The sequence below is a fragment of the Cyanistes caeruleus genome, chromosome Z (assembly GCF_971803275.1).
Source record: "Cyanistes caeruleus chromosome Z, bCyaCae1.hap1.1, whole genome shotgun sequence".
Lineage (NCBI taxonomy): Eukaryota > Metazoa > Chordata > Aves > Passeriformes > Paridae > Cyanistes > Cyanistes caeruleus.
In genome coordinates, this window is record NC_141732.1 from 54,993,426 (window position 1) to 55,020,125 (window position 26,700).

General features: G+C 40.8%; 1 long non-coding RNA gene across 1 annotated transcript in view; it reads right to left on the reverse strand.

Moving 5' to 3' along the window:
• Window positions 1-4,291: 4,291 nt before the first annotated feature.
• Window positions 4,292-26,700, reverse strand: part of LOC147648455 (uncharacterized) — a 56,979-nt gene continuing 34,570 nt past the window's right edge. The window contains exons 3-6 of the long non-coding RNA XR_015280038.1: window positions 9,680-9,767; window positions 7,089-7,156; window positions 6,837-6,995; window positions 4,292-6,365 (exon numbers count right to left, since the gene is read on the reverse strand). This is a non-coding gene — a long non-coding RNA (uncharacterized LOC147648455). The remainder of the gene's footprint in view (window positions 6,366-6,836; window positions 6,996-7,088; window positions 7,157-9,679; window positions 9,768-26,700) is intronic.

The following is a 26,700-nucleotide window of genomic DNA, read 5'->3' on the forward strand; positions in this document are numbered from 1 at the left end:
GGGGAACTGATAAACTGAATGCTAACAGCAAGCACAAGGTATTGTTATTCCCCCCTATTTTGCAGATTGTCAGAGGGAATATTAACAATAGGCAAGCACAGGATGCACAAACGCCCAACTTTCCCAGGCAACAGCGGTAAAAATGTGAAAGCAGTGACCCATGCCAACTGATAAGCAGCTGTTTCAGTAAATTCAAGGCAGAGTTAAGCCCAGGTTCAGAGCAGTTGCTGAGAGCTCCCACGAGAACACCATGGCTGACCTCATACATGTGGGTCTGTTTCTTGGTGTGTAACCCACTCTGAAAATGGTTTAATTGCCCAAAAGTTGACTGAATCACTGACCCTCATTAAGTGAAACCAGAATTTTCAGACAAAATTTCTCCCACACAAAGAATTCAAAGTTGTAAACTCTAACTTTGCTACTCACTTCCTAAGTTTGGTCAGCCTCTCTGGCCACAGCATTCAAAGTAGTGACGCACCCTTTCAGCTGCAGATACCTCTAGCATTTTGCAAGGTGTGACCATTTTCCATTAAGTAGTCCAAGACTCAATACAGAAAATAAGAAGGTATGTCTGTTTTTTGTTGTACCTGGAAAATACAAGTTTTTCAGCAGAACTTAAACTATTAAGGACAGAACTGGCTAAGGCCAGTGTAAAACCTGGCAGTAACATCAATCTTATTTACTGACAAATAATGAATAATCAACAGATAAAAGGACTACAAATCTCACTTCTTCAGGAAGCTCTATGCTCCTCTCTCAGTTCAAACTAATTCAACCACTATGTAATCAAGACAATTTTGTAAAAAAACGTGCTGAGAGTACTGGGCAGAGTTTTCTTTGCAATAACCCAATCTTTTGCAGTGAGATGCAGCTGCACAAATCGAGCTTCCTTTTGCCCCTAGTGAAGGCACAGACATTTAACAATTGTTCCTGTCAACAAATTCCTCTTCTCTTACTCACAGAAATATACTTGACTTCAAGCAAATTCAGCCCAGTGGTTACAGCATAATGTAAACCAGTTATTACTCAATTTTCTGTAACTTTTATATTATAGCATGTCTGCATTTCCATTTGTATTTGGTAGACCACAGTCTTTTCATTGGCACTGCTAGCTCACTTTTAAGGTCATCTGTAACTCCCAGCTGGATGGAGGTGTTGAGTTTTCTATTTATTTGTTTGTTTAGTACCACAGTGTGAAATAAAAAGCAGTAATTCTTAATAAGAACCCTTGGGAAAATGGTCATCTGGAAACATTCCCCTATACTGTATACAGTACCAATACTGTCCTGGTAGAGGAGATCATGAAAGAGAAACAAAACATAAAGGATGTGTATTTTTATTTATTTGTTTTTGCTAAAAAAAAAAAGGAGAGGAGAAAAAAAAAGTAATGCATGCTAGTTTTGTTATCCTTTTCAAATACAAGGCAGGCAGAGAAAACAGATGCTTTGTATGAGGTGAAAATGGAAGCATCTTTTCTCCACTTTTTTTTTTTCCCCCCCCCAAACTTGGAAATATTGTGCAGTTTCATGTTCCAAACCAGCTGCATTCTCTTTACTCAGAACAGCTTTCCTAACTTTTGCTCTGAAACTTATCACTGATTGTTCATTTTAGAAGGATGGCTGGACATATAGATATATGTACACTAATCTGACCACATAATTGGTTGTGGCACTAACCTCATTATCTATCTCAAAACAAGATAAGGCTATGGGATTGTCTTATTCTGCATTTAAGCAAAATCCTACACATTTAAAATAACACAGTATCTCCTCATGATGACAGCTGCATCAACTGTGCCCTTGTTTAAACCACAACATTAATTAGTTCAACAGTTAAGCAAAAAGTGACATTATTTGAAGGGCTAGAAGTCCAATTTTATTAGTAGAATCAGGGATGGCAACTTCAAGCATGATTGTGAATTGTGGCAGAGACACATTTAAGAGGGAAGCTGAAGCAGGGGTGAGAAATCAAGCAGGTACCAGCAGAACCACAGACTAGTACCAACTCTGCCCAGCATCCTGCAGAGCCATCAGAAAGGTTAGCTGAGGCTGCAGTCAGTCACAAGCTCTGCTTAAATACAACGTGCTTCCTCAGCAAGAGCCTAATCTTTGTCTACGTTTTCAGTTATCTTGTACTTAGAAGATGGCCATCTTTCAACCACAAAGATCCCCTGGAGCAGCAAGATGAGAGTTTCATGTCCAAGCAGTAATTGTTTTACGCAGTCCTCTAGCTTTGCTACTCAGGCAAAGCAGAACAATTGCATAAGAAATTCCTTTATAACATCTGGGCTCCTTTGGCTGCCATGTCTCCTCACAGATACACTTTAAATCGCTGTCTAGCAGGACACAGCTGTGACAGAGCACCAGCATTCTGAAAATTTTCAGTCAAGGCACTGAAATGCAGAGCAATCCTCAGCAGTGGCCCTTACAATCATTTAGAGAGGGCAAGTAAATGTCACTCAATTTGTTCTCTCTGCTTGAAAGAAATGTAATCTACATCTGAGTATCTAATTGCCTATCTCACAGAGCAATTTCTGCCGATGAAATTTTATATTATGAAGCTTAATAAACAGTAGGCAAAGAGCAATGGGCTATAGAGAATAATTGCTCATTCCAATAGCATACATTTGTGGACAAACTGAGTTGTATTCATATTAAGGAATAATGCAGTGTGTTAACTAGCATATATCCGAACAAGACAAGGAAAGAGTATGGATCCTGCAAATACAAAACTAAGCTTGTTAAGTTCAGCATTCTTACAATTTTATTTCTATTTAACTGACATTAAAGATAAAATATGTTTATATTTAATATATTTGAAATATTTAAAACATTTAAATATATTTAATATATTTTAAAAAATAAAAAGTATTTTGTATTTACTACATTAATAACATCAGTTAAATAATTTCATTTTTCCCAGACTTGCTTGCTTCCCAGTATTTCTGCAAAAACAAGGTGCATTTTTTATTTGAAAGGTTTTGTTTTATAGACACATACAGCATTACATGTGCAAGCCAAGATTTATTCCTACTGTTAATTGGCTGGGATTTTTTTATGATGATATAATATTATGATTAATATTTTATCTGTTATACTTTTATCTCATACAGACAGCACAAGCCACGGAAAGATGCTGCCACTTCAGTGTAGAGCATCTGGGTATTGGACACCTCTTTGCAATTAAAAGTTTAATAATTCTCTCCCCTAACAGCATAATTAGCTTTACCTTAAAACCTTTTTGATAATCGGTCTCAAATCACTAGTCTTAATTTCTATTTGTATTAGGTATGAGAGCCAAAATACTTGGTGAAAACATACTTTTACACACCTAAACAAATTTTTGCACAGATGCCTGGATGGTACTTTTTCTAATTTAATTTTCTAATTAAACCTAAGGTGCAAGTTGAGTAGAACCAGATAGCGATAGAGATTTTTTTACCTAACTCAAAATAAATGCAAATGAATTTGCCACTGATTATCTGACTTTCTTTCCAGGAGAAATCCCTTCTCTCTTCTAGTAAACAGGCCTTGCTAAAGGGAAAATGTGGGGTCACAAACCCCACCCTCACAGAGACCCATGCCTTGGCATAAATGGATCAGAATATGGACTATTATTTTTTCCCAGCATCCTACAGGTTCTTGACCATCTAGTCAGAGAAGAACTTCAGATACCATGTCTCTGTTCAGGTCTGCCCTTCAATCTCTTTCAATGAAAAGTAGCACTACTGGATTTCAATAAAAGATTTCTGGTGCTCCCCAGGATTTTACCCTCAAATTGACTCAGGTGTGGGACAAGCATCCTGATTTAACTAAGTTTACCTACTCTGTTTAATATTTCACATACATAGAAAGATGCTGTATTTGTCTTAATTATGACCTCATTTTGATAATTTTATAAAGTTTCTTCAAGATATCTGTGACTTGATACACAAATTCATCCACTGCTAACCCTTGCCCAATAATGTGCAATCATACCCGATTATTTTAGCATACTTCTCAATATTTAGTAATTGTCCCTCTTCATTCAGCAGAATCCTCCTCAAGCTTGTGTCTGCAGGACAGCAGCAACACATCTTTAGAAGAGTGTAGATGACCACTCAACCCTGCAGGACCTCAGCTCTTCTGAGATGTAAGAGGAGAAATGAAAAGGAGAATAATGCAATAATTTGCAACTCTGAAAACTGACACCTCCAACACAAACTTTTCAGACCCGGAATACACATTTTTCCCCAGTACAAATGTGTGGTGGGCAAGCAATGAAAAGTGACTTTATCGTCACCAGAAAGTGATTTTATTTTTTTTTTTTTTAGTGTTGAATACTTTCTATCATCGGTCTTAGGATTTTTCTAAATAAAAAAAGTTTCCTATTAAACTATCCACACTGCCATCTAGTGCAAGAAGCTGGGTTGCTGGAGTTTTTTTAAAAAAAGATGAAACTGCTAATTTTAAGGGAGCTGATTTTCAGCATGTTTTGCCTATTCAAAGCAGCAAAAAGCAAAAAAAATTGCAAAACACTTCTCCCGTATTTTCAATGGCCAACAAAAATTATCTTCTACTTTCGTAACTACAGACCATAATAATAGCCAAAGGTGTGAGATCAGCATTGCAAAAAAACACTTGTTCAGAGACCAAAACAAAGGTTTAATATTCAAACAGGTATTGGGAACAGAAGAGGTTTTTCTGTTCCCTTTTTAATAAGCACATCAATTATACAGAAACCAGGGTGTGTCTGGGAACCTAACGAAATCCATCCAGCAACTGTCAGCCCACGGGTAAAACACACAGCCTCACCCCGAGAGGATGGCAGATGTTACAACAAAATTATTATTTGCGTGTTACACTAATCATTACACTACATCTGAAGCCAAAGCTCTGCTGGCTGTCATAGCTGTCAAAAGCAAACTGCACAGGACAAGGGTTACACAGCTCTCCGCTTCCTGCAATGGCTTGTGAGCCGCTGCTGCTGCTGAGGGCACAGAGGGACAGGAAGGAGCAGGGTCAGGCAGCGAGCCCTGGGTCAATTTCTGCCCATCTGCCTGCTGGGGGCAAGGCAGGGACGTGGGACACAGCCCTGCTCCCTTCACCCTTCCAGGGCAGCATCAAGGGATGCTGAGTGCTCCACACCAGCTGCTTAGCCACCTTTCTGGTCAGCAAGATGGGCAAATAAACCATATTAATAATCATATCAATGCCAGCTGGGCATTGAGTCAGGCATCACTGTCTAGCACCCAAAAAAGATGCATAGTTTTAGTATGGGTTGGTTCGTGTCTCTAGCATTTAGCTCACCCTTTAATATTAGGTGTGGAGGTCTTCCTCTGTCCAGGAGGGTAAGAGATGGCTCTCCTCCCAAGAGCTGGAATCAAAACTTAGTGAATGCTCCAAGTTATTCACTGCAGAAGCCTGCCAGCTTTCTCCACCAGCTCATAAAGTTGATGAGGAAAATGATGAAAGCTGCCTCTCAGATGATATGCCCAAGTTACGTGACATTTATAACCCATGATGCTTGCATTTCACTTCAGGTGAAGTGATACCTTTGCAGGACCCAGAATACATCTGGCTTTCAGTATTTTGAGGTTTTCTACATGAAAAGTAAGAATGTTTGTGCACAAATTTTTGTGCTTTCCTCTGTATGGCATCAGAAAAAACCTACCTGTAATAGTAAAAAAAGTCCTTAGGTCAGCATCCTGCTCACTTGTGATTTTTTTATGCACTGTATTAGTCACAAAAAAATTATACCAGAAGATCTGATGTCTAAATAAGCCTCTCTATGCATGGCTCTCAAGCAGGACAATAACACAGTTACTTTACTCAGTAACCCTGTGAAATCTGAGTGCTTTTTCTGCTGTGAAAGAACGGTTTTCCTTTAGAGCAAGCCCTCTGCATGAGTTTACTTCCCACCTTGGGACTGAAGACATTGAGAGCAGTGACCCAATGATACTCACTCTCTAAACAGCATCCCACAAAACAGTGGAAAGTTTTTTCAATTTTGTTATAAAGAAATAATTTCCACCAGTTTGCAAGAATCACAGGTGTGAAGTCTTAAGCTTCTTAAAAGAACAAATTATTTACTAACTTACTGGCACAGTCTGAAGGAGACTCTACTTTTATCAAATATTACAGAGTTTCTCTGTTGTTCCTTAAAAGTCATTGGAGAGGATCCCACGGGGCACACAAGCATTTGTATACCCTGGAACACGGCTGCTGTCTGCGCCACTCAGCTCACTTGCACCGCTAAACAGCTCAGAAAGGTAAGATCAGCAGTCAGTGGACATGCTCCAGTCTGGCACCTCTCTTTCAAGTGGAATTACAAGGCTTTTTTGCTTGGCAATAGGACAGAGTCTGCTCCCAGAGGCGTGGATTGCACTGCAGAGAAAAACCTAGTAAGTAGTAGCTCTTAAGCTAGTCCATGGCACAGACAGCTGACTGGTAAATCCTGCCACCTTTGTGACCAAAAGACCACAACTTGCTGTGTGTGAATGAGGCACCAGTCACTTCTACCTACCCTTCTACTGTCTTTCAGCAACAGAAAAGCTTTGTCTTAAACTGCTTAGATCCATTACCTACAGTTGAGCCTTTATCCAAAAAAAAAAAAAAAAAAAACCAAACCAAAAAAAACCACCCCAAAAAACAAACCAACCCTCAACGTTGTGAACTTAGCAAAAAGTATCTTAGTGACCCAGTCAAAGACACCATGGTAACTAAGATGACAGCAGCAGATGTCCTGAAGGCAGTCACCACTAGTTGTGCCAGCTGCAGAGGCCATGGTGGTTATCTGTTACAGTCTCTCTCAAAGTCACAGTGGTCAGCTGGTACAATGAATTTAGGAGACTTTACCTGCATCTCTGTACCTGGGACCAGTCTAGCCACAGCCCATCAGTGGTCATCAGGTCACAATCTGGAGGGACAGTACTCAGGTCACCTACTACCAAGCAGACTCCTCAGTTACATTTTATTCTCCAAACAAGTCCTACTGAGAACTGATTGATCATAAAGCTGGTGGGAAGGGAAACAGTCATTTGGTTTGGGAGGGAAGGAGGATTTGGCAACTCCTTGGCCAGCTCACCAGATTGGCAACCCAGGTCTCACCATGTGCAGGCAGAGCTGATGAGGAGTGATGCTGCTGATGATATGGCAATTAAGAAATCAAACCAGAGCTGCAAGGAAGGAGAGGAATTTCACTGTCAGACAGTTTCCTTCACTCTTACACTAGAACAATGACTACCAAATGCTATGATAAAGCAAGAAGTCTTTGTTAAATATGTAAAATCCTTAATCTCTGCTATTGTATGCAGAAGCAGAACAGGATCTCCTTGATTCCTGTCCCACTCCTTCTTATTCAGTGCTAGAAATACTCAAAATACTTCAAAATATTCTAGAAGTTACACAATCATATCTTTACAGTTTAGCAAGAAGCCTTCAACAGCGGAAAGGAAAACCCAAGTATTTCTCCTAATATTGAGCCACAAGATTGGGCAGGAAGGAAAAATAATGTATGTTACCAATATACTCCCCTACACCACATTTTAAGTATTCTCTAATTTGCATTTCAGTAATTTTTTTAAAATTATTATTTGAGATACAAAGATGCTGCTTGCCACTGTAGGGAGAAAATTTGTGTGGCCAAAGCTTAATTGGAGTTGAAGCTGGCCAGTACTATGGGGGATAATAGAAAGTTTTTTAAAATACATTAATAACAAAAGGTAGTGCAGAAGTTACATTGGCCTGTTGTGGTATTAAGATGATCACAGAAACATGAACTTCTGTGGGATCTGCTGTTCCAGCTGGATCACTGTAAATCTGTGGGGCCTAATGGGATTCAGAGAGTATTTAATGAGTTGGCTGATGTCAACTATAAGGCCTCTTTCAATGATTTGTGAATGGTTTTGGGACTCTGGAAAGGTCCCAATTGACTGGAAGCTGCTAACATTGTCCCAGTTTCCAAGAAGGGTAAGAAGGATGAGCCTGGAAACTACAGGCCTGTCACACTCTCATTTCAGTGACTGACAAAATTTTGGAGATTACTCTGTGAGGTATTGAAAAACACCTGAAGGACAGCACAGTCATTGGTCACAGCTGAAACATGTTCACAGGGCAAAAATCCTGCTTGTCAAACTTAATTTTATTTTTTTTTTATTACAGGGCAATCCACATAGCTGATCAAGGGAAGATGAGGGATGTTTGGAATCCAATGAAGTTTTTTAAACTGTCTCTTACAGAATCCTTCTGGATACAGCATGTGATGGGTCAGAAACTGGCTTAGTGGCCGTCCACAAAGGGCTACAGTGGATGGGGTGGCATCAGGCTGGTGATCTGTCATCTGTAGGGTTCCACAGCGCTCCATCTTAGGGCAATGCTCTTCAACATCTGCATAAATTACTTGGTACAGAACTCAGAGGGATACTAAGCAAGTTTGCTGACAATGCTAAATTGGGAAGAGCTGTTGAAGACAGAGAGCCCCAGCAGGGAGACCTAGGCAAATTGCAGGACTGGGAAATCACCAGTGACATGAAGTTTGTAATAAAGACAGGTGCCACATCTAGCACCTGGGACAGGGCAGGCCTGGATGTACTGACAGACCAGGACAGAAAAGGCTGGGAGAGAAGCCCCTTGGAAATGCACCATTGGGTCCTGGTTTGAGGCAAGCTGAACATGAGCCAGCAGTGCCCTGGCAGCCAGGAGGGCCACCCGTGTCCTGGGGACATCAGGCACAGCATCAGCCAGGCAAGGGAGGGGATTGTCCTGCTCTGCTCTGCTCTGCTCTGGGGCAGCCTCACCTCCAGTGCTGGGGACAGCTCTGGGTGCCACAGTAAAGGAGAGATACAAAGCTATTGGGGAGTGTCCAAAGGAGGGCCATGAGGATGGTGAAGGGCCTTGAGAGGAACCCTTATGAGGAGGGGCTGAGGTCTCTTAGTTCAGCCCGGAGGACACTGAGGGGAGACCTCATTGCTGTTACGGCCTCCTTGTGAGGAGAAGAGCACGGGCAGGCACTGATTTCCTCTGTGGTCACAGTGACAGCACCTGAAGGAATGGCCTGAAGTATGGGGAGGGAGGTTTAGGTTGGGATTTAGAAGAAAGGTTCTTCCCCCAGAGGGTGGTTGGTCACTGGAACAGGCTCCCCAGGGACATGGTTACAGTACCAAGCCTGAGAGTCCAAGAGACCTTTGGACAACACTCTCAGGTCACCACTCACATGGTGTGACTCCTGGGGTGTCCTGTGCATGGCCAGCAGTTGGACCTGATGATCCTTGTAGGTACCTTCCAACACAGGACAGTCTATGAATTATAGTCTATGAATTTTTACCGATGTGACAGAAAAATAAAAAACTTCCATAATTAAAAAATACATTAAATACGTGGTTTGAAAACTATGAACAGATTTACAGGAAGCAAATGTTTCCCAAGTTTGCAAAAACTAAGGGGTGTCAGGCAGGATAAAAAGAAAAAATAAAATGAGGTGTATCCACAAAACCCAAGCAGTTCATGACACTCCTTGCCATAGAGTGTTATTGACTGTGCTAAAAATTACCCATACTTAAAAACCCCAGATGGAACAAAAATATGGTATATTTATCCACCAAAGACTATTGAAACAAATACCTTCTTGTGGCCTAAGAAAGTGCTGGGCTACAAATTGCTAGCAATTAGTGGTATATTCTAGGAATGTACTATGTGCCTACCCCTTATATTCCCTGGGCACTTTTCTCTGGTCACTGTCAGAAACAGGCTGAACCCTGTGTACCTTGACCTGATCCAGCAGACATACACCTGTATAAACAAAACAGAATGAAGTGACAGGGGGAAAGCACCACTTCAGATCATTTCTTCCACTAGTGGCAGACTTAACAAAAGTGGTTTGAAGTGATTCTGTAATTTTTAAGTATTCAACCTTATCCTTTTATGGACAAATGCATGCTGAACTCTGCAACTCTAGAAAGCCTAAGGATAGTGTAGTATACCTCCTGCACTTCTCTGAAAGCTTTCCAGACAGCTGGCCTCCTGGTTTCCTTTTTTTTTTTTTTTTTAAATCAACATTTAGCATTTCTAAACAATTTGGAGCAACATTTCAAAGAAGGCACAAGCTCTGCATCCCATCTCCAGACACATGCCAAAACTTATCCATAATTGCTAACTAAATTTCAAAGGCATGGAAATATTTTACTAGCTCTCCATCAGGTTGTGCAAGTGTCCACAGACGGATCTTGTTTGTGGGGGTGTTAATAGGGCATTTTGGAATGCCTAACCTAAACTACAGATTTCAGAGAAACCTGGCAAATCTACAGATTATCACAGAGTAGGAAATAAAGGATCTTCTCACTCCCACAGCAAGCTGTACTGAAAATTTGTTTTTCTGAGATGGAGAGGAAAATCTGCACACCTTTCTAATTATAATGATTTATTTATATACACACTATGTTATGAAAAACAGTGTTTGCAAAGGAGGCCATCCTGTTGAACAGAGAGCGAGAACAACCTTCAGGGCATGCTCATGCAGATTTACACTGATATTACCTGATAGCTGAGTCCTAAAGCAGCCTGGCTCTTGAGAAAAACAGAGGTGCTGGCTGCCAAACTGCTGAGGCTGCTCAGCCTCCTCACGACTGTTACATAGACTCCTGGGAATTTCTGAAGGTTTCTTTGTTCATTCTTGGCTGTTCTTCACTCTAAGTTTTATATCTTGATGATTATTTCATGCAGCACCTTCTCTGCTGAGCTACCTACTGCGTGGCACCAGGATTTTCAGCAAGGGAAGGGCAGAGCCCTAATGGAAAGACAAGACTCCGGAGCAGTTTTCTGCCCAGAATATACTAACACTTAAAAAGCAAAGCCTTTAACATATTTTTTTTTAAGAACTGTTCACACAGCTTTACCATGAACATGCATGAATCCCAAACTGCATCACCTGCCAACAGCAGGCAGAGGGGCAGCATACTTGTAGCACAAAGTGCACAGCTCTCACTCAGACATCAGCTGTGTCCTCATCACCAATGCCATGGATGAACTTGGGGGTTTCAGTAACTGCACTTACCATACAGACATATAAATTCCATCTCTGCTGACCTTTCTGCCCAGTTCACCCCTTGTGGTTTCTGTACTCGGAGACAAGGAGGCTAGCAGGAGACTGATTCATGAGTCGTCCAAACAATTAGACTAATACTCTTGCATATGATATTGAAGCCAAGGCAGAATGATTTGTATAGCATTAACACTGCAGTATTAACACTTTTTTTTTTTTTAAGCAATCCAGTGCAGACTAGATTAAGAACAATCCTATTTTTTCACATTAGTCAAAACTGTCAGTCCTGCAAAGCATTTGACAGCTAATAGATCAATTCATGTAAAGTATCTTTCTAGGGGATCTGAAGACTCATGCAGTACATTTTGGAAAGACTGACCAAGGACACTCCAATCCTATAGACCAGACATAGCCATGAGTTGCAGAACACCCTAAAGAGACAGATGGAAGCATGTGGCTCACCCTGGGTGCTGGGTGGCTAACATCATGTAGAGACGAGTGTAACAGCATAAGCAACGCCCCACTGCAGCCAAAGGAGGCCAGCAGGCCTATGGGGAGAGCAGGAACTGCTGCATTCAGAGACACAGCAAGTACTGCACAGTGATAAAAACTCTTGTCCGGCCCCCAGACCTGTTCTGCAGGCAAGCACAGAAGAGGACTCTAGGATGACACACAATTCCAAGTGCCCACCAGCGAGCAGCTGCCACGCTCGCTGGAGACATGCTGCTGTTCAGAGCACCCAGAATATTGAAATGCTGTGATGGTCCCAGCACTGCTGCCACACAGGTGTGCCAGAGAGGGCTTTGTCTAACTCCCAGGATGGGATCCAGGCTGCTCGGGTGCTCCTGGACTGAGGGCAAATACTACAGCATACCTCTGATTTCCTTCTAGTTTAAGGCTGTCTCAGTGCCCCATAAATAATGCCACCCACGCCCCTCTTCCCCCTAGCAAGAACATTTCTGGCAGCATTGATATGGATGACTTAGAATCCCCTGGGAACTCTCTTACTATATATCACTGCCTTTAATGCTTTCTTTCATTGTCAAGTGAACCATGCTTCGGAAACCTTAAAGCCAAGTTTCAAAACTTGTGATTATTTTGGAAGCAAGCTGTGCTTTTATGCATAAATACCAGGAGACAGGAGAAAGACTGACAGAATTCATCAAGAAGCCAATATACACACATATTGTATTGTGTGCATATAAGCGCACACAAGTGCTTAAATGCAACTTCTAACATCTCATTACTCAAAACTTGGACACACAAATACATATGCCAAAACTTAATAAAAGGGAAAAAAAAACAAAACCAGCAAACCAACATGGAAATTTCTCTCATATCTGTTGCTGCTGTCATCTAAATCCTGTAACAGTTCAGCCAAAATAATTCTCTTTTATTAAGGACAGAGTGTAGAAAACACAGAAGAAACCAGGAGTTTCAATCACCCAAACACATTAGAACTGCCGAACTGCTTTCCTCTTTAGACAGTTTAGACTAATTTTCCCATGATCCATGTGCACCTGAAGTCTTTGGTTTCCTTCCTGGGTTACATGCATCTGGTGACTGGCTTGTAATGGAGATTTATGAAAATGCTTTCAAGCATGAAGTACCGCACTGCTGGCATTAACACAAAACTCTCTTAACAAAAGAACATTCCACCAGTGGAACAGCTGTTGATTACTAACCTGCTAAGTAAGTTGTACAGCAAACTTACTATACTTCCATACATCCTATGCAGAGCATCAAATAAGGCTAGAGTACCCAAGCAGTCTTGTAGAAATGAAACCATTCTGACAGTGCTCCCTAGGATGCCCTCATGTGTGTACTGTCACAGAAGTCATGTGGGGAATCGTGCATACCGCATCTGATATAAACTGTGCATGTTGGCTGAAATAAAAACACCAGTTAAACTTATCTGCATACAGTCTCTTGGTAAGGCACCAAAGTACACAATAAATAACACTATTCCTTGTAGCTTGTCTGTACTTTGCCACTGATATGTGATTCTTAGTATCTCAGGTTTTTTTAATCTTATCTCCTCCCGCACAGAAACACAAGCCAGCAGCCCTACTTTCCTTCAGAAAGCTATTTGATACAAGTGGACCAAAAGGAAAAAAGGGCCCCATTTCCTCCACAACTTCTCCTTCAAAAAGTGAGGTCACTGTGCACTGGTGTGTGAGTTGCTAGGAAAACCATCACCTCTGCTCCCTAGTCCAGGTAGAGAGCAAATCAGGCAGCAAGGCATCCCCTTAGCTAGCAGCAGTCTGTAACTCCAGAGTCCTGCACACACCTCAGCTCACCTCACTGGCTGTGGAAAGTAGTCTTTCCAGCCCCTCCACTCTGCCTAAATCTGGTGGCCCTCTGGGTGCCTTTCTACAGGCTAATCAGGCAGATGAAGAGTCAGATCTGCCACCTCCTTTGCCTTGTGCCTACTCTTTAAGATGACAGCAAGGAGCCGACAGGAAATTTGTGCCCTGCCTCCCTCCACTGCTCCCCCACAAAGGTCTGCTTGTCCTGCTTGCACTTCAGGGTCAAGGCAAGTCCATGCTTCCAAGGATTCTCCCTGGGCTTGCACAGATATCCAAAATGCAGAGGGATGAAGAAATAAAGTCTGTGGCTGTGCTGTATTGATGCAGCCACAGGAAGCAGAGGACTATCACATACAGCCATTATCTTACTTGCCTTCTCTCACAAATCTCCAGAGCAGTACCTGTGGCAGTACCCACGGTGCTGTGACAGGCAGTTCCAGCAGTGCCCCCTTTGCATGGAGGACAGTGCAAAAGATCAGTCTACCCATCAGGCATAAACTGTGCCTACAGTAATTCCAACATTTTTGAATTGCAGTTCTTATCTTCCAGGATTAGTTGCCCAAAAAATGAAATGGGACAGATTAGTCTGCTCAGTGGTTGTGCCAGCATGTATTCACATTCAAAGGTGTGAGTGTCACCTGCTTTTTCATACCAGATTTTAGTTTACAGAACTTGCTCCACTTAAGAGGCAGTCAAAGAGCTTTTACTACCTTGTTACCTTTTCAGTTTCTAATGAAAAGGATATTTTTCATCATGAAATGGCATAATCATTTTGCAGTGCCTTGTAATAAACAATAATGCCACCTCCATCTTATCTCACTTGTGGAGCCTGCAACAGATTTCACAACAACAGAAGTACACAGAGACAGGACAGTATTTACAGAGCTATTCAGGATAGCAAAATCCACCAGCTTTTGAGAAGGTCTGAATTCATGGCCTCTTGGTTTGTTCTAATTGCCTCACAGGACATAAACACAGCTAATGCCTTTTAAAATTAGCCTGCATGTAGTTGAAAATGTATTTTCCATAACCGAGAGCCACCTAATGGACACTGTCTGCCACATCTGCCCCAAGCACAATTCCAGGCCTTGAAATCATCTTAGAGAGCACACAGATAGCACTCTCTTCCTACAGAGCTTTTACAGGGTTCATGACTTTGGGAACCGTGACACCTCAAAATCTCCTGAATTCCACAACAATGTACCATTTTGAAAAAAAAACCTCACACACATTAAGTGACATAAGCACACCAATAGTTTCCTCTGAAGAAGCAGATTTTCTTCCTAAATATGCATGTTTTTACATGCAGTGTGTTAGAGCCAAGAACAAAATCTCTTGCTTCCCAAAACAGGAGGGAAAACAATCAGAATATAGATATATCCATGGCTATCAGTATCTCAGAGATGCCTGAAAAGCCTGTGCAGCTATTCTTACTTTTCCTGATCACACAGGAGAAAAGAAGATCACAGGTGGCCGAGATTATCAGTAGTCTGATGAATAAAAGTTTTTATCGGTTACAGTAAATGAACAAGAGAATGTACCCATGATCTTTGACATGCCTGAAGGTCATTCCTCTAAGACATAATTTTTATGGACTGAAGCATTAACAGCAACTGTCTCCTGAAATAAAACTGAGTAATTTTACATTTCACTCTTCATTGCTTAAGAATCAAATGGACTTCTGCAATTGCACGCTTAAACCCAGCACTCAATATTTCCCTGAATTCCTCTGTGTGAAGAAAAAAAAAAACTAACAGTGAACATCAAAACAGAAAACAATTAAGGTAAATTAGCACTGTCATGATGTTCTGTCTTTTTCATTACCCAGGCTCTCCCTTCAAATCTTACTCAATTGATTCATTTCACTAACGTGGTAAAGAAATCTCTCTTTTGTCAGGTTAGTTTTCTGAGCAGCATGCTGAATTAGAATTGCTTACTTTCCAAACTATGCATTTATCTTGCTCTCCCTGTCTTCCAGGGCAGAACTGTCCTACCTTGACTCAAACTAGGAAACCTCTCCAGCTAAAGGACAGTCCGCAGAATTCACATACATCACTTCTTTTTCCGTTAAGAAAAATCTTTTCCCAGTATTCCTGTCTTCCTGTGACATCTTCTGTCCAGCCCAATCTGTGCCTCCCAAAACCACAGTACAGTACAAAAATGTACTTCCTGCACTCAACAAGAGTGATACCTACTCAGCCCAAAAATATTACTCTAAAACATATGCTAAATACTTGCAGGGGGAAGCAAGGCCACTCTGGTTTTTTAAGTCCAGTGTTAAAGAAAGGTGCATGTTTTATAACCTCAGTAACTATAAGGTTGTCACTAGGGTAGGATGTACAACTGCTAGGTCTCATTGATAAGCTCAAGAACACGCACAGCCTTGCAAGAACCGTGATCACTTGTGATGTGACCAGCAGGCATCTGCTGAGGGACTGCCACCTGAGGTCACTCATCCCCCTACTCACTGAAAACACACAGCCAAGGCTCTTCTCCAAGGCCAGTGCTGCCCTGTCTCTGCAGCACACAGGGCTGAGGGAGCTCAGTAAACCTCAGCATGACAATGCAGAGGGACACCTCCACACATTAACAGTTCTGGGGAAAAAAAAATCTACTAAATGCTAGAAGATTGCTTAAAGTCTGCATCTCTTCCTTTCCTGCACGTGTTCTGTGGTACGCTTCTTAGTGTACTAAGAGGGAGAGAACAGCTGTCAATACAGCTCTGGAAGTGACAGTTCCCTTGACTTATTTAATCCAGTTTATGCCACTGCTTCTCAATGGGAACACTGGCAAAATAACATTCTGCAGCAATATTAGTGATAAAATACACTTATTGAATCAGAATTCTCCTATAAAGCACTCACTGGAGAAAACACAAGGAAGACAGATTACAGAATATACAGGGAAAACAGAAGAAAAAAAATTGCAGAACACAAGAACTTTCTTTTACTTTCCCTTTTCTCTCGTGATGAGGGAGAGCCCATATGCAGCAAAACAACGAATAAAATCTTCAAAGTTCTTGTGCTCTTACTGAAGCTTGTTTTGCTTTTCCAGTTAATTCATTCCTCTAGTGCCACCATAGTATTTATTGAGGTTTACAAACAAAAACAGCTGTAGACTCTATAGATTAACTGAATATCAACACATTTCAAACTATAAATTAGTTTTAACCACATCATTACTAAACAGAAATTCTCACAACTTATATTTGGAATTTATCGTGACAAACTGAACAGCTTTCATAACTTTAAACACCTTTTTTCTTTTTCTTTTTTTTTTTTTTCCCTGTTTTTCCCTGACCTGATGAGAGACAGTTGTTCCTGTTTGAGGAGGAGTCTTGGTGATTGCTAAAAATTCATACAAAGGACACCATCACTTCTGTTTTGATATACTTCACTTTTTCTTAAAAAACCCAAAAATTTACAATGTACTCCATCTACCTGAGTAGAATAACAATCTATTTCCCCAGGTTTGTCTGAAATTTGTTCCACCAAGTAAATGCCAGGGAAAAACCCCATCAACTGAATCTTTCTCAGAAATTAGGAGGAAGGCTAGAAGTCACTTCTGAGACACAAAATGATACTTTACCTCTGGGAACTACTTCTGACTTTGTTTTCTCAACATTTTTCAGCATTTAAAAAAATAGTAGAGCGGGAGATAAGCAAGTAAGATGTGTGCTAAAGTCTTTACAAACAGTTCTGTGGGTGAGGGTCCTCAGAAGGAATGGGTGGTAATCTCTTTGAAATGTCTCTACCAGCCTGTACCAAGCTGCAAGCCTGTTACAGAACCCAGAGAATCTGGCTCCTGAACATCAGGGTAACAGACTAATGGGTCCACACAAACTGTATTCCAGGACCCAGGCACTCTGAACTTCTGAACCTTGGGGTAAAATGTCAGGTTTAAGGGGGCATATGGAGTATGCTGTTTGGGAAGGCTGTACCTTCCCAGTACATCAGGCAATGGGGAAATGAAGAGGGAAACATGAGGCCAGGATTTTAGGATAAAAGGAGGCTGTGCCCTCCGACGCCCTGAGAGAGGAAACCCCATGGGGGCCTGCCCCTTTGGACTCTCTCCCTTTATTCAAATAAAGCTGCAGACTCCTTCATGGGCACTGCCTTTTTCACAGTGATTTTCTGCACACGTGAAATAAGTCTTGGATCTAAATAAAGGTTAAATCTGTTAATCTGGATTAAGAATATGAAGAATATTTACTTTCAGATCCTCTTTCTTCTTGTCCTCCTTACAGACTAATTCTGAGATATTTTGTATTCAGTCTTCTATTTCAAGCAATGAAAATATTCTCAAGTTTCCCAGAAGACTGGCTTTCCACTATGATCCATACACCATTACAAGCTTTACACTGCATCAAAAGACTTCACAAGGGGAACTATATTTGGGCTTGTGGTCCTCTCAAGTCCTATTATCTCCTGCACATCCTTCTATCCCCTTCTTCCAGACCCTCATATTGTCCCATTATGTGCTCCTGCCTGTGTTATTAATTTCTTCTGTAAGAAGGGCAAACAGATTTGAGGACCAATGTTCAGAGTAGAGTTCTCTGGGTGACAACTGCTGTGGTCAGCTCATATCTGACTTAGGTGAATCATCAGTCCATCACTCTCAGTCTTTCCAGAAGTGCCCTACCCAAGAACAGAAGATTCTGTAGTACTGTGTTAGGCAACTCTTAATCACCTACACAAGAGGAAGCATGAAAGTAATTTAAAGCTCTTTACAGCTGAAATAATTGCTTTCAAAATCTGGGATTAGAGCTTTTGTTGCTCAATGCATTAACAATCTTGAAATTAAAAAAAAAACAAACAAACAATTGCCCATCTCTAAAGCACATACAGAAATATTTACATAATTTACATTAAAAAACACCTTAGAGGCAGGTTAGCACCACTAATGCTGAGTTAGCATGAGCTAAAGTAAATGACTCCTCTTCTGAGGAGCAAACCCAACACAGAAGAGGTGATCATGGCTGCAGAGTGAATCATTTTCTCTCAACTTCTTCAGACCAGTTCATTGCCAGTGTATATCCCTAAGTTCTCCTGTGTTTATAAGGCACCTTTGCCTTCAAAATTCCTTGAACTTCTGAGGTTTTTTTTTTTGTTAGGTGTCTAAAAGTAAACCTATTTACAATACAGTTTGAACAATTACTCATTGACCACTGATAGACCACAAATTGTTTCAGATACCTAGCAAAGGACACAATGCCCTAGTAGCCCCCTTCTTTTTAACATAACTAAAAATTGCTTTGTGTTGTACAACAGGAGATTTCCATTTTAAATACATTACTGATTCGTACTTCTATGCATTTTCAATTAAGAGAAGCCCAGCTAACAATTCTCAACAAAGGCACGCTGTTGTGCATTTAAACCTGTGATTACCTGCTTGGTCTGCTCTCAGTCACAACTAAAAGGAATGTTACAAGTAAAATGCACAGCCAAAAGTTAAATAAATACAGACACATAAAATAATGAGATGAATACTTGTGCTGTACACTTGCATTAACCAAGCCAAACTCCTCCCTGAATTGAAATGCCATCAATTGCTGACTTTGAAAGGCAGTCACCCAGATTCTCCGTATCTCTTTAAAACATTGTGGATCTTTCTGAAATATGTCTTTATTTATTATTATTATTAAAGCAGAGGGAGCTAGAATTTGCAGGAAAATGAAGGGAGCCATTAACCTGAAGTGATATGACATAGAGACAAGTTTAGGGCGGTAGCATTTCTGACAAATGAGGGGTAACCTCGCAAAAAATACCTTCCTCTTTCCTACAGTTTCTCATTTGTCCAGAGTAAACCATAATCCATCCTTCACTGAGGACAGACTTAAAATAACATCTCTTGCTCCGCTGTTGAATTTGGCACAGGAACTCTTTTACCCTTTGGGAATCATGGACACATTCCAGCAATGGAATGGAAAGCTTATTTTTCACCAATCCTTTTTAAGGTATGCTGAAGTTTAAAAATTGGTTCAGAAAAATCAACAATGCAACATTACTTATCAGGTTTACTTACCAGAGAATTAACTTCAAGGCTTTTGATGAATATTTCAACATGGTAACTATTAGTCTTTAAAAAACCCAAGGACAAATTTTCCTTTCATACCCCAGGGACTGTCAACTACATTCAGCTAAAATAACTCCTGAGTGCCTGTGCCCAGATCTGTCTTGCATGTTGATGACATTGTTAGCATCTGAAATGTCATTCTGATCTTTGGGAAGCAACAGTGTGCGTCTTTACCTTGCACCCTTTATCATGGAAAATAATTTATAATTGTTGTTGCAACTCCACTGAGGCTGCTGTGGAAGCAAGGCAACAGAAGACACCAAAGTATTCAAGGTAAAGAACACAGAAAAAGCTGGAACAAAACCTGGAATGACTTGTGACTTCACTCCAAAGTAAACCACTGGCTCCTTAAAGTTCTATGTTCCTCAAAATTGTTGGAGGGGAAATTCCTTGGGTATAAGACATTAAGCCTGGTCATTCATAGTGTACCTTTAAAACTGAATTCTTCAGCCTATTCTGTATCTTGAAATGTGCCAGCACTGCCTTTGCTATAGGCACCCTACAGAAATCAATCAGGAATGCAATTTTTCTAGCACAAAATAAATAAAACAACAGAAACAAAACTGCATTTATATAGACTATCCCAGGTTAAACCAGAACAAGGAAGGGTGAGGAACCATAAAGAACAGCTGAGGATCAGACTGGATCCAAATCTTATTCATTCAGTTTTCTATTTCATAGCAAATTTCAACACTAAAAAAACAGATCATGTTTCAGATACTTAAAGCTTGCAGTGAGGCAACACATAGCTGTTCATTCAATTATTCTGTAATTAGCTAGAGGTGCAATCATTTTCCCATATAACATAACTCAGTTTTTCCCTACCTAGCAATTATTCTGCGTATCTAACAAGGTGTTATTCATACTACATCCATCTTAGATGTGTTTGCTTTGATATATACTGGGAAAATCCATGCTGGCATCCCCTAGCACCTCATTAAGAGCAGCACAAAAGGGAGAAGGAAAAGGGGAGCAGGAGGAAAACACAAGAGCAACCTGTGGCTCTGTGTTCTGCACACACAGTGACCTGCCTTGACCACCACACTGCATGGAAACTGTATGAGCATTACCAGACAAAATGGTTGTTGGGAGAAGAAGGGTTAAAAGATGCTCTGCATTTTGCAAAGAGGGTCTCATCAAGTTCACTGTGGAAAGATGTATTAACAGTCTTACAGAAGGACAAAACAAGATTAGTTATCGGGGTTACAGACATTAGGCAAGGACACAGCTCTACTTAAAGCATGTTTTGCAGAGAATTCATTACTTTCACAGCTGAAAGTTCTCGGCAAATTCATTGCGAACCAGTTTCTGCCAGTTCGGAGCCTCTCAGAGCAGATAACTGCACTATTCAGACAGAAATTTAACAGAATCAGGGGGTAATTCACTGTACTCCCCATCTCTTTCAAATTAGTGGAGGACAATATAGTGTAACAACAAAAAGGAGGAAAGAGATTTTGTGCACGATGATATCTCTGTGATTCACTGAACAAATGTGTCCTGCAGCCTGGCTGGTTGAGGTAATGGAAGCACAAGGCACCTGTCTTAGAACCAACACAGGTTTTATACTACTAATCAAACCTGGAAGAGGCATCTGAAGTTTGTCCCACCCAAACAAGCTTAACACATTTTTTTTTTTATATCAAGAGAGGGGAAAGACATTTTCTTTCCCTTAGAGTGGGGCATACTGCAACTTTTGTCAGAGACAAAGCACTTGGTGTTACTCCTGGATTGGGGATGGATGCAGCAAAATGTCCTTTACTCTCCCGCCCTATGCTTTTACAAAGCAAATATTTTACAAAGTGCCTTTCAAAAATAATTTAAAGATTTCCCCCCACATTAATTGCTATGCTGGAAAGAAAAAGAAAAAAATAACATCCTCTTTCGATGCATTTGAAAAGGAATGGGAAATACCACCTTAAAAGTAACAGGAAATTTTCAGATAACTTTTCCTCAGAGGTGACCTGCCTCACTTTTCCCCTACCACTTTTTCATTTATACTGACTGCTCGGAAAAGTCTCTGGTTTCCCTTAGAAACTAAGATTTTCATATTTTATTTACTTGTTTTCAAATCAACTACTTTCAGGTCCTTTCACATCGTGCCATTCTTGCAACATCTGTAGCTGTCCGTGTACTTCGAGCATGGCCTGCAGAGATCACTCATGTGAAGCCGGTCTCTTTACCCCCTCATCCATCCCACCTTCCTCCACAATGCCCCTCCTAAAGGGCAAGAATTTTGAATGCTAGCAAGCAACACTCAGGTCACTTGCACAGTTTAATTCTAATCTAGGAAACTTTCCAAAAGTCGCTCAATCTTTCTGGACCAAGGCATATTTTGTTAGTTTGTTTCGAATAAACGTTAAATTGCATTAAAAGTCTTTTGTGTTTGTCAGACTACTTCATGTAGTCCACTACTTCTGATTGACTTCCAGGGGTGTAAATGAAGAGATCTGAACAACACCATCCATGCACTGCCTGAAGAGAGCGTGGAGGAGAATCCAACCCCACTGTACTCTGGAGTATTTCCTTATCTTACAGTTCTTCATTACAGTAGCTTCTAACAATGACAGTGAAAGATGCTCTTTTAAACAAACAACAGGAACAAAGGATTTTCAAAATTGTATTTCACTACCAAAGTATACTTGTTTCCAGAAGAAATTACACACACAATCACTCTCCCAAACTGTCTAAACAAAACTGTAGTAACATGGCTGAAGCCTGCCCTTCTCTGAAAAAAAATACAGCTGCACAGTTGCTCCAAAACCAAAATCACAGGCAAGAAAATGCCCACTGTTTGTATTTTCTGTAGGATCAGACCAAAGGTATCCTCTTCAATCAGCAGAAAAATTTTAGATGACTGTATAACATCTGAATTGTGTAAGTATTTAAACTATAGCAAAATTTGCTGTTTTGACTTATCAAGTGAATTACTACAGATCCATCAGATGATGACAGCCTTCTAAGCATGCCACAAAATTAATGATGTTGAATATCAAAATAACCTTCTTCAAGAGCTGTAGCTTTCATTTAAATATTCACAGCCTTAAGACTGCTTTAAGATAAATGATTTTATATTAACAGTAAAGGAGTCAGATTTACAAAGTCAGTAAGAATTCATAAGTTCTGCATTTTAATCATAGCCACTGCATTTGATTTACTCCCCAATTTCAATCAGAAAATAAAAAAGTTTTGAAGAATGCATCATTCTTGATGTAAATCTCTAGCAAGCCTCTGTCAGTCATGTTAGTCCTTTCACCCATGTGTTTTCCCACCTTCTGATTGCAACAACATAACCTGTTTAATTACTTCATTACTTAATGACTTCTAACCTTAAAAGACTGCAAATATATGAAAAGTGCAACGAATGTACACCAATTCCTCATGGAATAAAAGAAACCATTACAAACATCAGTATAATTTGTGGATTCCCTATCCTGACACCTTTACAAAGACAAAAAAAAAATCTGTAGAGGCCTGGAATGCTTCTACCAGAGGGTATGTATCTACAAACAAAAGAAGGAAATAAAATTTCATGATTCTAATACAGTATTTCCTTGGCACAAATTGTACATTCCCTTAGTTGTATTACAATAACAACCTCTGGCAAGCTACTATTCCAAAAATTATAGCTTAAAAAGAAGTTTCAGTGCTGGGCATCTGTTGGGAAGACTAAGCCCCTTGTAGTTTTGCTGGCAAGTTATTTTTTTTTTTTACTTACATATTTATTAATTTCCAGTTTTCTGCAGTTCATTGTACCTTCGTTCAACTACAGGGAAAGAACTGTTTAGTTTACAGCACAGTTTTATATGCAAATTATATTCAGTAGAGTCTCTACTCATCATAAGTGTCAACAGGAAAAAAGGCACAACAGATTTAAGGCTTGGGATTTTTTCATAAACTTTGAAGGAACACTGAAATTACAAAGCACACTGAACTCACTGTAAAGCATTTTCTCTAAGCCTGTGCCAAATGAAGTATATTAAAGCATTTTTTTCTTCTAAATGTACTGTGAGACTTTATGCTCTATTTTCTATTTCTAAATATTTGAGATAATTAGGAAAGTCCTGTCTTCAGCATGGAGTCAAACTTACTATTTGCTTAGGTCCCCTTAACTTAAGTTTGTTTCTACTCTGTGAAAACATTTCCATTACATTTAGTAACACTGGAGACAAAGCAAGTTTTCAACCCCATACAAATCAAAATTCAAAAAACTCAGAATTCAAAATGAAGAGATATTTTACTGCCAACAGGAGGAGAAAAAGTCTTAACAAATCAGCCAGTTGTTGCACTAACAACATCAAATAAAGAAATTGTAGAGCTTATTCTACCCTTTATCAATAATGCATGGCTGCACACAGACAATTTATAGCTGTTTTCCATCACTAGGTATTGTGCAGTACTAAATTCAGTTGACAAAATTCAAGGACAGTCCACCCACACAGCTAGAGTGAGCCAGCCAGGCCACTTTGAATAAACATTTTAAAGGCATAAAGTGGGTTTTATTAGCATGCTGAGACACGGCTCCTAGTGGACAAAGCATCTCCTTTGAAAAAGTAGAAGTACATTTAGCAGAAAGAAAGATGAGTTACCCTTGTGCCTTACATGCAGAGAAACAGCAAGAGGGGAAACAGAAAAAGAAACAACTCAAACCCCTGAATTTGTTAAGATTAAAACATGAAACAAGAGAATTTACTTTCTGTACTAAAAGCTGATTGTCATTCTCAGAACATCCTGACAGTTTCTGAATTGGTGTCAGGTTCTGACACCAAAAGAACTAAAACCCAAACCGCTTTGGCGGGATTTTTTCTTTTTTTTACATTTAGGTTGTTCCAAAGATCAATAGACTTATTTTTTTTTTAATTCTTCACAAGTCATATAAATCACAAAAGCACACAAGCCTTTCACCAATATTAACCAACTAGTTACTGTATTGAAATAGCTCAGCAGCATTTATTGTGCCAGTAAAAAAGTGAGGGGTGGGGTCCCTTCCACAGACCAAATTCACCAAAATATGGTATGGTACAAGTTAGTTGCTCTGGGTCAGTAGCACCACTTCCAACCACAGTGCTCCCAGCACCTGAATGCCTGAAACACAGGAAAGCACCAGGGAGCCTGGAGCACATGTGCTGGCCACCAGCACCACAGGCTGCAAACACATGGTCTGCACATCCAACAGTTTTACCTGGACTCCAGCAGTCACCAGTATGCAGGTGGGACATCCACCTGGGCCCTCCCCAGCTTGGCTTCAGACACGGAGTCAGGTGCAACCAGCCACAAGATGGATGTGAGCACCACCAGGAGGGGGGTTTGGGTCACACTGCAGGCTTCTCCTGCTGCAGGAGTCAGGCTGCACAGCTGGCCTCCCTCTAGAAACTGGCAAGCACAGGGTGACATTGTGACAACCTTCTCATACCCAGAGCACCACTCCAGGTGGGACCCTCCAGGTGTCTCTGGCAACTGGCATAACGAGATGGCACAGAAAAAAATCCTTCTGTACAATGTGGGAAGGTGGAAGCTGTAACTCAGCGTGGTTGGGCAGCTTGATGGCCTTGTGGCATATTTAAGCACAACCACAAATTAGGGGAGGAAAGATGAAAGAACCAGAGCTTAAGCCACAACTGTTTTAACTTAGTCAAGTGGAAATGCCTGGTCAAATAAAAAAAGTGACTGTATTTAATTGTGCAGGTGTTGAGAGAAAAAAAATCAATCTTTCCAGTGGCTCAGATTTGAGCAAAGCTTAACTGCACTGACAATACACATATTTTCTCAAAAATAAGATCTCCCTTGCACATGAAAGTATATCAGGGCCCTCTGAAGACAGCTAAAACTCCACTTTAACTGCTCCAGCAAGCACAGACAACTCAGTAAGGCCAGATTTCAAGATAAACAGAAGTGTAAAACAACTACAGCTTAAGGATCACCTAAGCAAGGTGATCTGTTGAGCATCTGTATTTCAACCAGTCTGTATTTTAATATGTCAGAAGTGCAAGACTTTCTTCATGAAGTTGGTTGAGTTTTTTTCCCTCTTAAATAGGCTGAGTTTCTGCTGTGAAAAGTGAAAATGCTGTTTTGAGTCTGTCAATCTTGCAGTAAACCCTTTTTTTTTTTTACTAAAATCAAAGCTAAATCAAGGCTACAGGACACAGCTTTGGGAAACCCCAGGCAAACCCTATGAAGCAATCACGGTTTTATAAATGAAAATTATTTTTAATAAGTCTGTTGCTCATGTCACATTGCCAAAGTCTGTGATCCAATTAGAAGTGCAGTGCTTTAATAATCTGCACAGAGATCACATTCAATGAAGTTCAGACAAAATACTCTTGGGCCCTCTCCATGGAGTGTATCACACCAGTATCAAGCTGGCTTTTTAACAGAGGAAAAAAGCACTGAGGTGTTCACATTAGTATTTCAAGATATCAGTAACTGTACAAATGCAAAATGCCTTGAGCACAATGAAATGTTGTGTTACGTGCCATCAAACCACACCCAGCTTTCAAACACTGTGTTATGCAGAGAGAAATTAAGCCCACTTCTCCCAAGACTTGCTAAATTAGCAACCCTACCTTGTGTACTGAGATTTAATTGGGAGCACATCCCTATGCTGATGGCTCTTGCCAGTAATACTTGCACTCTCCTGCCTTCTGTAATTGTCCAGCACTAGTGCCCAACAGGACAGCTCACCATGCCACTCCATGTAGCGACAAGCAAAGGTACATATAAATGTATGTCTGCCTGTAACGTGGAGGGTACTTACATCCTGAGCACCTGAAAAGGAAGTATCTTCATCCTGCTCCTCTCCATATCCACAGCCCTGCGAAAAGAGCTGACACTGCCCACTTCTCAGTGACTGTACCTGGTGCTCCTGTGCTTTCCGAGGCAGCCAGCCATCCTCCCTATTGTCAGCTCCCTGAGAGCAGATACAAGTTTGCTCTGGATTTTCCAGCCTTTCTGCAGTCATACTCTTCCTCCCTCCCTCTGCATGTCTTTCCTTACAGCACCCACCCCTCACCTCCCACCCTGTGCCTCGCAGGGCCACCCACTGCACCCCGCTGGACCCACAGGCTGTGGCTGCTCTACATTACTGGCACCTGCTGCAGCACATTGGCAGGTCTGGAGATCTGCAAAGGCAACCTGAGAGCCCCTCTGGGCATATATGCACACATTTCTCTCACTCAGAAACTTGGCACTTCTACAGCCAGGACATGGCTGCAGCACACAGCCACACAGCAACTGCAACCAGCCTAGCCACAGCAACAGTAAGTTTCCTTATTTTGCCTGTTCTAAGCAGTTTTCCCTCTGTATC